Source organism: Haematobia irritans, chromosome 5 (assembly GCF_050003625.1).
Source record: "Haematobia irritans isolate KBUSLIRL chromosome 5, ASM5000362v1, whole genome shotgun sequence".
In the NCBI taxonomy this organism is placed as follows: Eukaryota; Metazoa; Arthropoda; class Insecta; order Diptera; family Muscidae; genus Haematobia; species Haematobia irritans.
Genome location: NC_134401.1, coordinates 10,627,722 through 10,641,417, shown reverse-complemented (window position 1 = coordinate 10,641,417; position 13,696 = coordinate 10,627,722).

Sequence of the window (13,696 nt, the reverse complement as noted above, 5' to 3'; positions counted from 1 at the left end):
GTTGCCACTCGAGCCAAAAATAATCTACGAATACCCAATAAATATTTTTATTTCTATAGAAAATTTTGTCAAAATTTTATTTCTATAGAAAATTTTGTCAAAATTTTATTTCTATAGAAAAATTTGTCAAAATTTTATTTCTATAGAAAATTTAGTCAAATTTTTTTTTCTATAGAAAATTTTGTCAAAATTTTATTTCTATAGAAGATTTAGTCAAATTTTTTTTCTATAGAAAATTTTTCAAAATTTTATTTCTATAGAAAATTTTGTCAAAATTTTGAAAATGTAGAAAATGTTGTCAAAATTTTATCTCTATAAAAAATTGTATCAAAATTTTATTTCTGTGGAAAATTTTGTGAAAATTTTATTTCTGTAGAAAATTTTGTCAAAATTGTATTTCGATAGAAAATGTACTCAAAATTTTGTTTCTATAGAACATTTTTATACCTACCACCATAGAATGGTGATGGGGGCATAATAAGTTTGTCATTCCGTTTGTATCGATTTCCGACTACATAAACTATATGTATATATATTACTGATCAGAAATTCTAAGACGATATAACCATGTCCGTCAGTCTGTCTGGCTGTCTTTCTGTTGTAATCACGCTACAGTTTTCAATAATGAAGCTTTCATGCTGAATATTTTCGAAGATGGGCTATATCGGTCCCGGTTTTGATATAGTCCCCATAGCAACTGACCTCCCGATTTGGAGGTATGGCTTCTAGAAACCGTAGCTTGTATCCAATTTGCCTAAAATTTTAAATCTAGAGGTATTTTAGGACCATAAAGATGTGTGCCGAAAATGGTAATTATCGGTCCATGTTTTGGTATAACCCCATATAGACCGATCTCCCGATTTTAGTTCTTGAGCTTCTTGAAACTGTAGTTTTTATCCAATTTGCCTGAAAATTTTTTCAAAATTTTATTTCTATAGAAAATGTTGTCAAAATTTTATTTGTATAGGAAATATTGTCAAAATTTTATTTGTATAGAAAATTTTCTCAAAATTATATAATTTTCTCAAAACTATATTTCTATAGAAAATTTTGTCAAAATTTTATTTCTTTAGAAAATTTTCTCCAAATTTTATTTCTATAGAAAATTTTAGAAAATGTTATTTCTATAGAAAATGTTGTCATCATTTTTATACCCACCACCATAGAATGGTGATGGGGGAATAATAAGTTTGTCATTCCCTTTGTAACACATCCGAATATCGATTTACAACTATATAAAGTATATATATTCTTTATCAGGGAGAAATTCTCAGACGATATAACCATTTCCTGTCTGTCTGTTGTAATCACGCTACAATCTTCAATAATGAAGTTTTCCTGCTGAAATTTTGCACAAACAAGTTTTTTGTCTGCAGCCAAAAAAATTTGTCAAATTTTTATTTCAATAGAAAATTTTGTCAAAATTTTATTTCTATAGAAAATTTTGTCAAAATTTTATTTCTATAGAAAATTTTGTCAAAATTTTATTTCTATAGAAAATTTTGTCAAAATTTTATTTCTATAGAAAATTTTGTCAAAATTTTATTTTTATAGAAAATTTTGTCAAATTTTGTTTGTATAGAAAATTTTGTCAAAATTTTAGTTCTATTGAAGATTTAGTCAATTTTTTTTTCTATTGAAAATTTTTCAAAATTTTATTTCTATAGAAAATTTTGTCAAAATTTTATATCTATAGAAAATTTGGTCAAAATTTTATCTCTATAAAAAATTTTATCAAAATTTTATTTCTGGGAAAATTTTGTGAAAATTTTATTTCTGTAGAAAATTTTGTCAAAATTGTATTTCGATAGAAAATGTACTCAAAATTTTGTTTCTATAGGACATTTTTATACCTACCACCATAGAATGGTGATGGGGGCATAATAAATTTGTCATTCCGTTTGTATCGATTTCCGACTACATAAACTATATGTATATATATTATTGATCAGAAATTCTAAGACGATATAACCATGTCCGTCAGTCTGTCTGGCTGTCTGTCTGTTGTAATCACGCTACAGTTTTCAATAATGAAGCTTTCATGCTGAATATTTTCGAAGATGGGCTATATCGGTCCCGGTTTTGATATAGTCCCCATAGCAACTGACCTCCCGATTTGGAGGTATGGCTTCTAGAAACCGTAGCTTGTATCCAATTTCCCTAAAATTTTAAATCTAGAAGTATTATAGGACCGTAAAAAGGTGTGCCGAAAATAGTGATTATCGGTCCATGTTTTGCTATAACCCCATATTGACCGATCTCCCGATTTTACTTCTTGGACTTCTAGAAACTGTAGTTTTTATCCAATTTGCCTGAAAATTTTTATAGAAAATTTTCTCAAAATTTTATTTCTATAGAAAATTTTCACAAAATTTTATTTCCATAGAAACTTTTGTCGAAATTTTATTTCTATGGAAAAATCTGTCAAAATTTTGTTTTAGTAGAGCATTTTCTTAATTTTTTTTATAGAAAATTTTGTAAACATTTTGTTTCTATTGATATTTTTTCAAAATTTTATTTCAATAGAAAATTTTGTCAAAATTTTATTTCTATAGAAAGTTTTGTCAAAATTTTATATCTATAGACAAATTTTTCCAAATTGTATTTCTATTGAAAATTTTCTCAAAATTTTGTTTCTATAGATTTTGTTAAAATTTTATTTTTATAGAACATTCTGTTAAAATTTTATTGCTATAGACAATTTTTTACAAATTTCATTTCTAAAGAACATTTTGTTAAAATTTTATTTTTATAGAAAATTTTCTAGAAATTTCATTTCTAGAGAATTTTTCTGAAAATTTTATTTCTATACAAAATTTTTCTTAAAATTTTATTTTTATAGAAAATTTTGTTAAAATTTTATTTCTATCGAAGTTTTGTCAAATTTTTATTTCTATAGAAAATTTTCTGAAAATTTTATTTATATAGAAAATTTTCCCAAAATTTTATTTCTATAGAAAATTTTGTTAAAATTTCATTTCTATAGAAAATTTTGTTAAAATTTTATTTCTATAGAAAATTTTCAAAAATTTTTTTTTTATGGAAAGTTTTATCTAAATTTTATTTCTATAGAAAATTTTATAATTTTTTTTTATATAAAATTTTTCAAATTTTTTTTCTATAGAAAATTTTCTAAAAATTTCATTTCTATAGAAAATTTTTTACAATTTTCATTTCTATAGAAAATTTTCTAAATGCTTTATTTTATAGAAAATTTTGTTAAAATTTTATATCTAAAGAAAATTAACTCAAAATTTTATTTCTATAGAAAATTTTGTCAAAATTTTATTTCTATTGAAAATTTTGTCAAAAAATTATTTCTATAGAAAATTTTTTTAAAAATTTATTTTTATAGAAAATGTTGTCAAAATTTTATTTTTATAGAAAATTTTGTCAAAATTTTATTTCTGCAGAAAATTTTGTCAAAATTGTATTTCTATACATTTTTTTTCAAAATTTTATTTCTATGAAAATTTTCTCAAAATTTCATTTCTATAAAAAATTTTCTCCAAAATTTAAAAAAAAAAACATTGAAGCTTGGCTTCAACTGATATTGGAAAATCGTCATGTGATCTGTCATTAGATTGAGACAAACTTAGGTATTGGTGGGACCAGTGTACATTCACTATTGCATGAATATTTGACAATCGAATTTGTACGCGTTGATCGTATTTCACTCTAAGATGAATGTCGTGGAGGTTGTCCAAAATCTGTTTTTGTTCTAGAAGCCTTTGATGCCGTTCGCTAACTGATATTGCATGATCGTTATGTGACCTATCGTGAAATTGGGACAATCTTAGGCATTAGTAGGACCACCATACATTCAATATTTCATAAGCATATGGCCGTCAAAAAAATGTTGATCTGCTCAAATAGCTACAATTTTGGGCCCTCAAAACATCGATTTGATGGGTCATCCACCATAACTTGGCAACGAATGACTTCTTTTTATTCCCATACGTAAAAACTAAATTCGGAGGTAAACGTTTTTCAAGACCTGAAGAAGTGGTTGGTGCGCTTAAAATGCATGTTCTGAAGATACCTCAATCAGAATGGCAAAAGTGCTTCGACAATTGGATCAAACGTATGCAAAAGTCTATAGATTTTAATGGGAAATTTTTTGAAAAAAAAAAACATAAAGCGTTATTATGTTGTTCTTCTCAAATTCCCAAATATAAAGAGCAACATATAAAAACAAAAATGATTTTTCCTCTCCTTATCCTTCTTTGTCATTTACCCATGATTTGTTATATGTATTTTGTATTTTTGACAAAGCCTTGGTTATCTAAATAATTCAATTAAATTTTGCCCCGATCTCATGTTCCTATAATAAACATATTTTTAAAATTATCACACACTTCAATATTTATTTATATTTTCTATAACATTAGTTTATATGGAACATGGAAATAATTTTTATTGCAATTATCTGTTTGAAACCAAAATGAAAGTGCCATAAAAATTAAGCACCATTCAAAACCAGTACCCACAAAAAAAAAAAAGAAAAATATGTGTAACACTTTGATGTGGTTGCAAATCAATTTCGTGTTGCTAAATTAATTAACGTGAAATATTGACCTCAAATTTATTGTCCACTTCAAAACAAATACCGGAATTTCAAAACGAGCAATGAGTGGACAGGTATTTCAGTTAGTATACAAAATTGAAAAAAATGCTTTGTGGGCAACCATCAATGATTGCGTATTTTAAGTTGATTGCCATTAAAATAATAATAAACAAATGAAAAACCAACCAAAAATAACTGAGATGGAAAACCAAAAATCTAAATTGAAATTTTGTATTTATTTTCAAGAAATAGGTTGAGAAAATTATGCTGCAGAGAAATAGAAATTCGCATAAAATTTTCCGAAAATAAATACTCGACAATGGGCGAATTGACCATTAGTGTACGAAACTCCAATCAGAGTCTGCTTTAATGGATGGGCAAAGGCCTAACATATCACTTGTGCATACCGTGAAGGGTGAAACCTCTCGCTGCCTTGTCCAACATATTCTCTTAGCTGCAGTTTACGCACTTGGACTGTCGGAGATACAGTTCCACACTGAGACTTTCGAGTCTATTGTGTGCATTCGAAGAGCTTTCCCCTTCCTCATGGATAAATTTATTGGTAAATTTGGGCTACCAGTTGCTGTCTCGTCCACCGTATTCTATTATCTGCAGCTCCAGCACGTGAACTGCCGCGGATACATTTCCCCACTGAGACCTTCGAGCCTATTGTTTGGATTCGAAAACCTTTTCCCTTCTACACGGAAAAATTAATTAGTAAAATTGGGCTACCAGTTGCTGTCTCCTCCGCCGTATTACATTACCTGCAGTTCCCGTGCTGAGGCCATCGGGGCTACAGTTCCCCACTGAGATCTTCAAACCTATTGTTTGCATTCGAAGACCTTTCCCCATCGTCACGGGAAAATTAATTGATCAAATTGGGCTACCAATTGTTCGCTTGTCCACCGTATTCTCTTACCTGCAGTCCCCGCACTGAGACCTTCGAGCCTCTTGTTTGCATTCGGAGATCTTTCCCTTTCGTTACGAACAAATTTGTCTACGCGGATTATGAACTGTTGCCTCGTCCACTATTTTCTGCTGATTTTGGATAATGCGACGTTTTAAACGTCGCATTAACCTTCGGGTTTGCAGTTCCCCCACATAGACATACCAGCCCACAGTTCATCCCAATGAGGTTTTGGGTCTATATTTCATCCTCTGAGACTATCGGACCTAGAGTCATACTGCCGCTTGTTTTGGACCTGAAGTTCCTCTACTGAGACATTTGGGCTAAAATTCCTTCTCCGAATTTGAATGGACTACAAATCGCTGTTTCATCCACTGCATTGTGCTTATTTGGATTTTTGCTGTTTTTGTTTTAGGCCTTCTGAAACCTACACGGCACCAGCAGTTTTCCAACTCAGGCCATAGATCAACAACTGACTTTCGCATATAGATCACGGTTGTCACAATTTGTAGAATTCTACAAAAAATAGATTTTTTACTGTTTGGTAGATTGGTAGAAATCTTGATGTTTTGGTAGTTGGTAGGTACTTCACAAACTTTAATAGAAATAATTTTCTATACAAAAAAAAAAAAAAATTGACAACATTTTCTATAGAAATAAAATTTTGTCAAAATCTACAATAAAATTTGACAAAATTTTCTATAGAAAAAAAAAAATTACAAAACTTTGGATAGAAATAAAATGTTGACAAAATTTTGGATAGAAAAAAAATTTTGACACAATTGTCTATAGAAATACAATTTTTACAAAATTTTTTATAGATATTATAAAATGTTGACAAAATAATCCAAAAAGTAAAATTTTGACAAATTTTCTATAGGAATAAAATGTTGGCAAAATATTAAAAAAAATAAAATTTTGAAAATTGTTCTATAGAAATAAAATTTTGACAAAATTTTTTATGGAAATAAAATTTTTCTATAGATCTACAACTGACTTTCGCATATAGATGACGGTTGCCACAATTGATAGAATTCTACAAAAAATTTTAGATTTTTTACTGTTTGGTAGAAATCTTGATGTTTTGGTAGTTGGTAGGTACTTCACAAACTTTAATAGAAATAATTTTCTAGAGAAAAAAAGTTGACAACATTTTCTAAAGAAATAAAATTTTGTCAAAATCTAAAATAAAATTTGACAAAATTTTCTATAGAAATAAAATTTGACAAAATTTTCTATAGAAAAAAAATTACAAAATTTTGGATAGAAATAAAATTTTGACAAAATTTTGGATAGAAATTAAATTTTTACAAAATTTTGGATAGAAAAAATTTTTTGACAAAATTGTCTATAGAAATAAAATTTTTACAAAATTTTTTGTAGATAGTATAAAATGTTGACAAAATACTCCAAAAAGTAAAATGTTGACAAATTTTCTATAGGAATAAAATGTTGGCAAAATATTTAAAAAAATAAAATTTTGACAAATTGTTCTATAGAAATAAAATTTTGACAAAATTTTTTATGGAAATAAAATTTTGACAACATTTTCCATAGAAATAAAATTTTTACAAAATTTTCTATAAAAATAAAATTTGATATAATTTTCTATAGAAATAAAATATTGACAAAATATTTTGCCAAAATTTATTATAGAAATAAAATTTTTACAAATTTTATTACAGAAATAAAATTTTTAAATTTTTCTGTAGAAAAATTATTTTGACAAAATTTTCTAGACAAATAAACATTTTTTATAGAAATAAAATGTAACCAAATTTTTTATAGAAATAAAACTTTGACAACATTTTCTATAGAAATAAAACTTTGACAGCATTTTCCACCGAAATAAAATTTTGACAAATTTTTCTACAGAAATATAATTTTCAAAAAATTGTCTATAGAAATAAAATTTTGACAAAATTTTCTATAGAAATAAAATTTTGACAACATTTTCTATAGAAATACAATTTTCACAAAATTTTCTATAGAAATAAAATTTTTACAAAATTTTCTAGAGAAGTAAACTTTTTTATAGAAATAAAATGTAACCAAATTTTTTATAGAAATTAAATTTGACAAAATTTTCTATAGAAATGAAATTTTGACAAAATTTTCTATAGAAATGAAATTTTGACAAAATTTTCTATAGAAATGAAATTTTGACAACATTTTCTATAGAAATACAATTTGGACAAAATTTTCTATAGAAATAAAATTTTTACAAAATTTTCTAGAGAAATAAACATTTTTTATAGAAATAAAATGTAACCAAATTTTTTATAGAAATTAAATTTGACAAAATTTTCTATAGAAATGCAATTTTGACAAAATTTTCTATAGAAATAAAACTTTGACAACATTTTTGACAGAAATAAAATTTTGACAAAATTTTCTATAGAAATAAAATTATGACAAATTTTTCTGTATAAATAAAATTTTCAAAAAATTTTCTATAGAAATACAATTTTGACAAAATTTTCTATAGAAATAAAATTTTGACAAAATTTTCTATAGAAATAACATTTTTACAAAATTTTCTATAGAAAACAACTTTTGACAAAATTTTCCATAGAAATACAATTTTGACAAAATTATCTTAGAAATATAATTTTGACAAAATTTTCTATAGAAATAAAATGTTGACAAAATTTTCTATAGAAATAAAATTTTGACAAAATTATCTTACAATAATGATTATATTTTCGATAGAAATAAAATTTTGACAAAACATTCTATAGAAATAAAATTTTGATAAAATTTTCTATAGAAATAAAATTTTGGCGAAATTTTCTTTAGAAAAAAACTTTTGAAAAAATTTTCTTTAGAAATAAAATTTTGACATTTCTATAGTAATAAAATTTTGACAAAATTTTCTATGAAAATAAAGTTTTTACATAATTTTTCATTGAAAGACAATGTCGGCAAAATATTCTAAAGAAATAAAATTAAGACAAAATTTTTTATAGAAAAAAAAAACTTTTGAATTTTTTTTTTGAAATAAAATTTTGCAAAATACGATTTTTTTATTTCCTTACGGAAAATGTGATCTAATTGAATTATATCATCATTTTTTTTTTGCTTGGCCAGGTGCCCTGGTTTTACATCTAGAAATAACAACCATAATTTTCTTTCTTAATTTTTTTACTTCAAGGACCAAAGCCATATCTTGGTTGTTATTTTCTACATATGTTTACCCTTAGGATAATTAATTAATTACCTTATGTACCTACAATCATTTCAATGACAAGGCCAGTCAACATGAAAGTTTTGGGCTTGGTGGATAAAGGTAAACAAGCCATGGCAGAGACATGTTTCTGTAGATAGGTTTGTTGTTCCCTAGATGCAAGCCAAGTTTAGGGAACAGAGTAAAATATTTTTTCTGTTGTCAGAAAATCATTAACATTTCAATTAAATCACGATGGACAACAGCTGTATAAACAAAAGGTCAATGTTGGCCATTACCTCCTACACCATCCCCGTAGATGGAGCTAATATAAAGGTGCTTGGGATACACGTGTTTTGGTTGTTTCCTGGCACTTGGTTTTTTTTTTTTTTTTTTGTTTGGGACAAGTAAACAAATGTGTTGATAGCAACTTTACTCCATGGGGGTTAATTAATTATGTGCCTCAGCAACTGTGATGATTTGAGATGAAGTGAATAAAGAAAAAACGTAATGTTCATTCCGAAATGTTCGACAAAGTCAAATATCCAGAGTCCCTTACGTGGGTCTCTTAAGATTTCTTGGTATTGAGGCAGCACGAGAATCAATAGCTTTAAAGTCAGTGCCAAAGACTGCGTATGATTTATTGAATTTATTAATATTCTCTCTCTTGATAGCAATACCTTTCGAAAGCTCTTCCGCTAAAAGCCTGTATATTTTCATGCCCGGTTCTCTACTGACGTTATCAGCATCATCATCAGTCAGTCAACCAGTCAATCATTTGCTTAATATCACTGTCACTCAACTTGGGGTTGTTATGCTTCACTTAGCTTCTCTTAGCACTTTCTAAGCTCAATTACCTTTGTTTGATTTCCCTTAACAGCGAATATCTCCATCCTAAAGATTCCTTAGCAGACCAGCCATTGGGTGGGAAATAAAAATGAAAATGCAAGAACGCAAATGTAGATAGAGAGAAGAAATCACTTTGTTCACTTAGACAACATCATACGTATTCCCTCTTCAGTTAGAGTACGCATTTGAGGATGTGTGTTTGGAACACCCAAAAAATAGACAAAATTTCGGAGTAAGATATAAACAGAAAGGAACCCTAGGCCTGCTGAGGATGATTGCAAGTTAAGGAATTTAAAACGATAGAAAATTTTCACAAAATTTTCTATAGAAATAAAATTTTAACAAAATGTTCTACAGAAATAAAATTTTGCAAAAATGTTCTATTGAAATAAAATTTTGACAAAATTTTTTATAGATATAAAATTTTGACAACATTTTTTATAGAAATAAAAATTTGACAAAATTCTCTATAAAAATAAAATGTTGACAAAATTTTCTATAGAGATAAAATTTTGACAAAATTTTCTAAAGAAATAAAATTTTGACAAAATTTTCTTTACAAATTAAATTTTGACTAAATTTTCTATAGAAATAAAATTTTGACAAAATTTTCTTTACAAATTAAATTTTGACTAAATTTTTTATAGAAATAAAATTTTGACAAAATTGTCTATAGGAATTAAATTTTGACAAAATTGTCTATAGAAATAACATTTTGACAAAATTTTCTTTACAAATTAAATTTTGACTAAATTTTCTATAGAAATAAAATTTGAAAAAAAAGTTTTCTGTAGAAATAAAATTTTGACAAACATTTCTATAGAAATAACATTTTTACAAAGTTTTCTGTGGAAATAAAATTTTTCCGAAAATTGTCTATAAAAAAAAATTTTGCACAAATTTTCTATAGAAATAAAATGTTGACAAAATTTTCTATAGAAATAAAATTTTGCAAAAATGTTCTATTGAAATAAAATGTTGACAAAATTTTTTATAGATATAAAATTTTGACAACATTTTCTATAGAAATACAATTTTAAAAAAATTCTCTATAGAAATAAAATGTTGACAAAATGTTCTATAGAAATAAAATTTTGATAAAATTTTCTAAATAAATAAAATTTTGCAAAAATTTTCTTTTGAAATAAAATTTTGACAAGATTTTCTATAGAAATAAAATTTTGACAAAATTTTCCATAGAAATAAATGTTTACAAAATTTTCTATAGAAATAAAATTTTGACTCAATCTTCTATAGAAATAACATTTGGACAAAATTTTCTATAGAAATAAAATTTTCCGAAAATTGTCTATAGAAATACAATTTTGACAAAATTTTCCATAGAAATAAATGTTTACAAAATTTTTTATAGATATAACAATTTGACAACATTTTCTATAGAAATAAAATTTTAACAAAGTTTCCTCTAGAAATAAAATTTTGACAAAATTTTCTACATAAATAAAATTTAGACAAAGTTTTCTGTAGAAATAAAATTTTCCGAAAATTGTCTATAGAAACAAAATTTTGCAAAAATTTTCTATAGAAATAAAATTTTGCAACAATTCTATATAGAAATAAAATTTTGACAAAATTTCCTAAAGAAATAAAGTTTTGGAAAAATTTTCTATAGAAATAAAATTTTGACAAAATTTTCTAAAAAAAACAAATTTTGACAAAATTTTCTATAGCAATTAATATTGTGATAACATTTTCTATAAAAATAAAATTTTGACAAAAATTTCTATTGAAATAAAATTTTGACAAAATTTTCTTATTTCCCTGGCTGTATGGTTAAGATCTTCTCTTTATTTTTCCAAGTATATACAAAGAATTTAAACAACATGGGAAAAACGCAAGGATAACAACATCATGAATCCAAGAGAAACAGCAAAAATTTTCTATAGAATAAAAATTTTGACAAATTTTCTATAGAAATAAAGTTTTCACAAAATTTTCTGTAGAAATAAAATTTGAGACAAAAATTTCTACAGAAATAAAATTTTGCAAAAATTTTCTATAGAAATTAAATTTGTGACAAAATTTTCTATAGAAATCAAATGTTGAAAAATTTTCTATTGAAATAAAATTTAGATACATTTTTGACAAAATTTTTTGTAGAAATACAATTTTGACAAAATTTTCTATAGAAATAAAATTTTGAAAAATTTTCTGTTGAAGTAAAATTTGTGACAAAATTTTCTACAGAAATAAAATTTTGCAAAAATTTTGTTATAGAAATAAATTTTTGCAAAAATTTTCTATAGAAATAAAATTTTGCACAAATTTTCTATAGATATAAAATTTTGACAAAATTTTCTACAGAAATAAAAGTTTGACAAAATTTTCTATCGTAATAAAATTTTGACCAAAATTTTCTATAGAAATAAAGTTTTGGAAAAATTTTCTATAGAAATAAAATTTTTAACAAAATTTTCTATAGAAATAAAATTTTTTATATAAATAAAATTTTCTATTGAAATAAAATTTTCTATCAAAATAAAATTTTGACAAAATTTTGTATAGAAATAAAAGTTTGCAAAAATTTCTATAGAAATAAAATTTTGCAAAAATTTTCTATAGAAATAACAATTTTGCAAAAATTTTCTATTGAAATAAATTTTCACACGAATTTTGCAAAAATTTTGTTATAGAAATAAATTTTTGCAAAAATTGTCTATAGAAATAAAATTTTTCACAAATTTTCTATAGATATAAAATTTTGACAAAATTTTCTACAGAAATAAAATTTTGACAAAATTTTCTATAGCAATAAAATTTTGACCAAAATTTTCTATAGAAATAAAGTTTTGGAAAAATTTTCTATAGAAATAAAATTTTGACAAAGTTTTCTATAAATACAAAATTTGGACAACATTTTCTATAGAAATAAAATTTTGACAAAATTTTCTATAGAAATAAAATTTTGACAAAATTTTCTATAGAAATAAAATTGTGTATATAAATATAATTTTCTATTGAAATAAAATTTTCTATCAAAATAAAGTTTTGACAACATTTTTTATAGAAATAAAAATTTGACAAAATTCTCTATAAAAATAAAATGTTGACAAAATTTTCTATAGAGATAAAATTTTGACAAAATTTTCTAAAGAAATAAAATTTTGACAAAATTTTCTTTACAAATTAAATTTTGACTAAATTTTCTATAGAAATAAAATTTTGACAAAATTTTCTTTACAAATTAAATTTTGACTAAATCTTTTTTAGAAATAAAATTTTGACAAAATTGTCTATAGGAATTAAATTTTGACAAAATTGTCTATAGAAATAACATTTTGACAAAATTTTCTTTACAAATTAAATTTTGACTAAATTTTCTATAGAAATAAAATTTGAACAAAGTTTTCTGTAGAAATAAAATTTTGACAAACATTTCTATAGAAATAACATTTTTACAAAGTTTTCTGTGGAAATAAAATTTTTCCGAAAATTGTCTATAAAAAAAAAGTTTTGCACAAATTTTCTATAGAAATAAAATGTTGACAAAATTTTCTATAGAAATAAAATTTTGCAAAAATGTTCTATTGAAATAAAATGTTGACAAAATTTTTTATAGATATAAAATTTTGACAACATTTTCTATAGAAATACAATTTTAAAAAAATTCTCTATAGAAATAAAATGTTGACAAAATGTTCTATTGAAATAAAATGTTGACAAAATTTTTTATAGATATAAAATTTTGACAACATTTTCTATAGAAATACAATTTTAAAAAAATTCTCTATAGAAATAAAATGTTGACAAAATGTTCTATAGAAATAAAATTTTGATAAAATTTTCTAAATAAATAAAATTTTGCAAAAATTTTCTTTTGAAATAAAATTTTGACAAGATTTTCTATAGAAATAAAATTTTGACAAAATTTTCCATAGAAATAAATGTTTACAAAATTTTCTATAGAAATAAAATTTTGACTCAATCTTCTATAGAAATAACATTTGGACAAAATTTTCTATAGAAATAAAATTTTCCGAAAATTGTCTATAGAAATACAATTTTGACAAAATTTTCCATAGAAATAAATGTTTACAAAATTTTTTATAGATATAACAATTTGACAACATTTTCTATAGAAATAAAATTTTAACAAAGTTTCCTCTAGAAATAAAATTTTGACAAAATTTTCTACATAAATAAAATTTAGACAAAGTTTTCTGTAGAAATAAAATTTTCCGAAAAT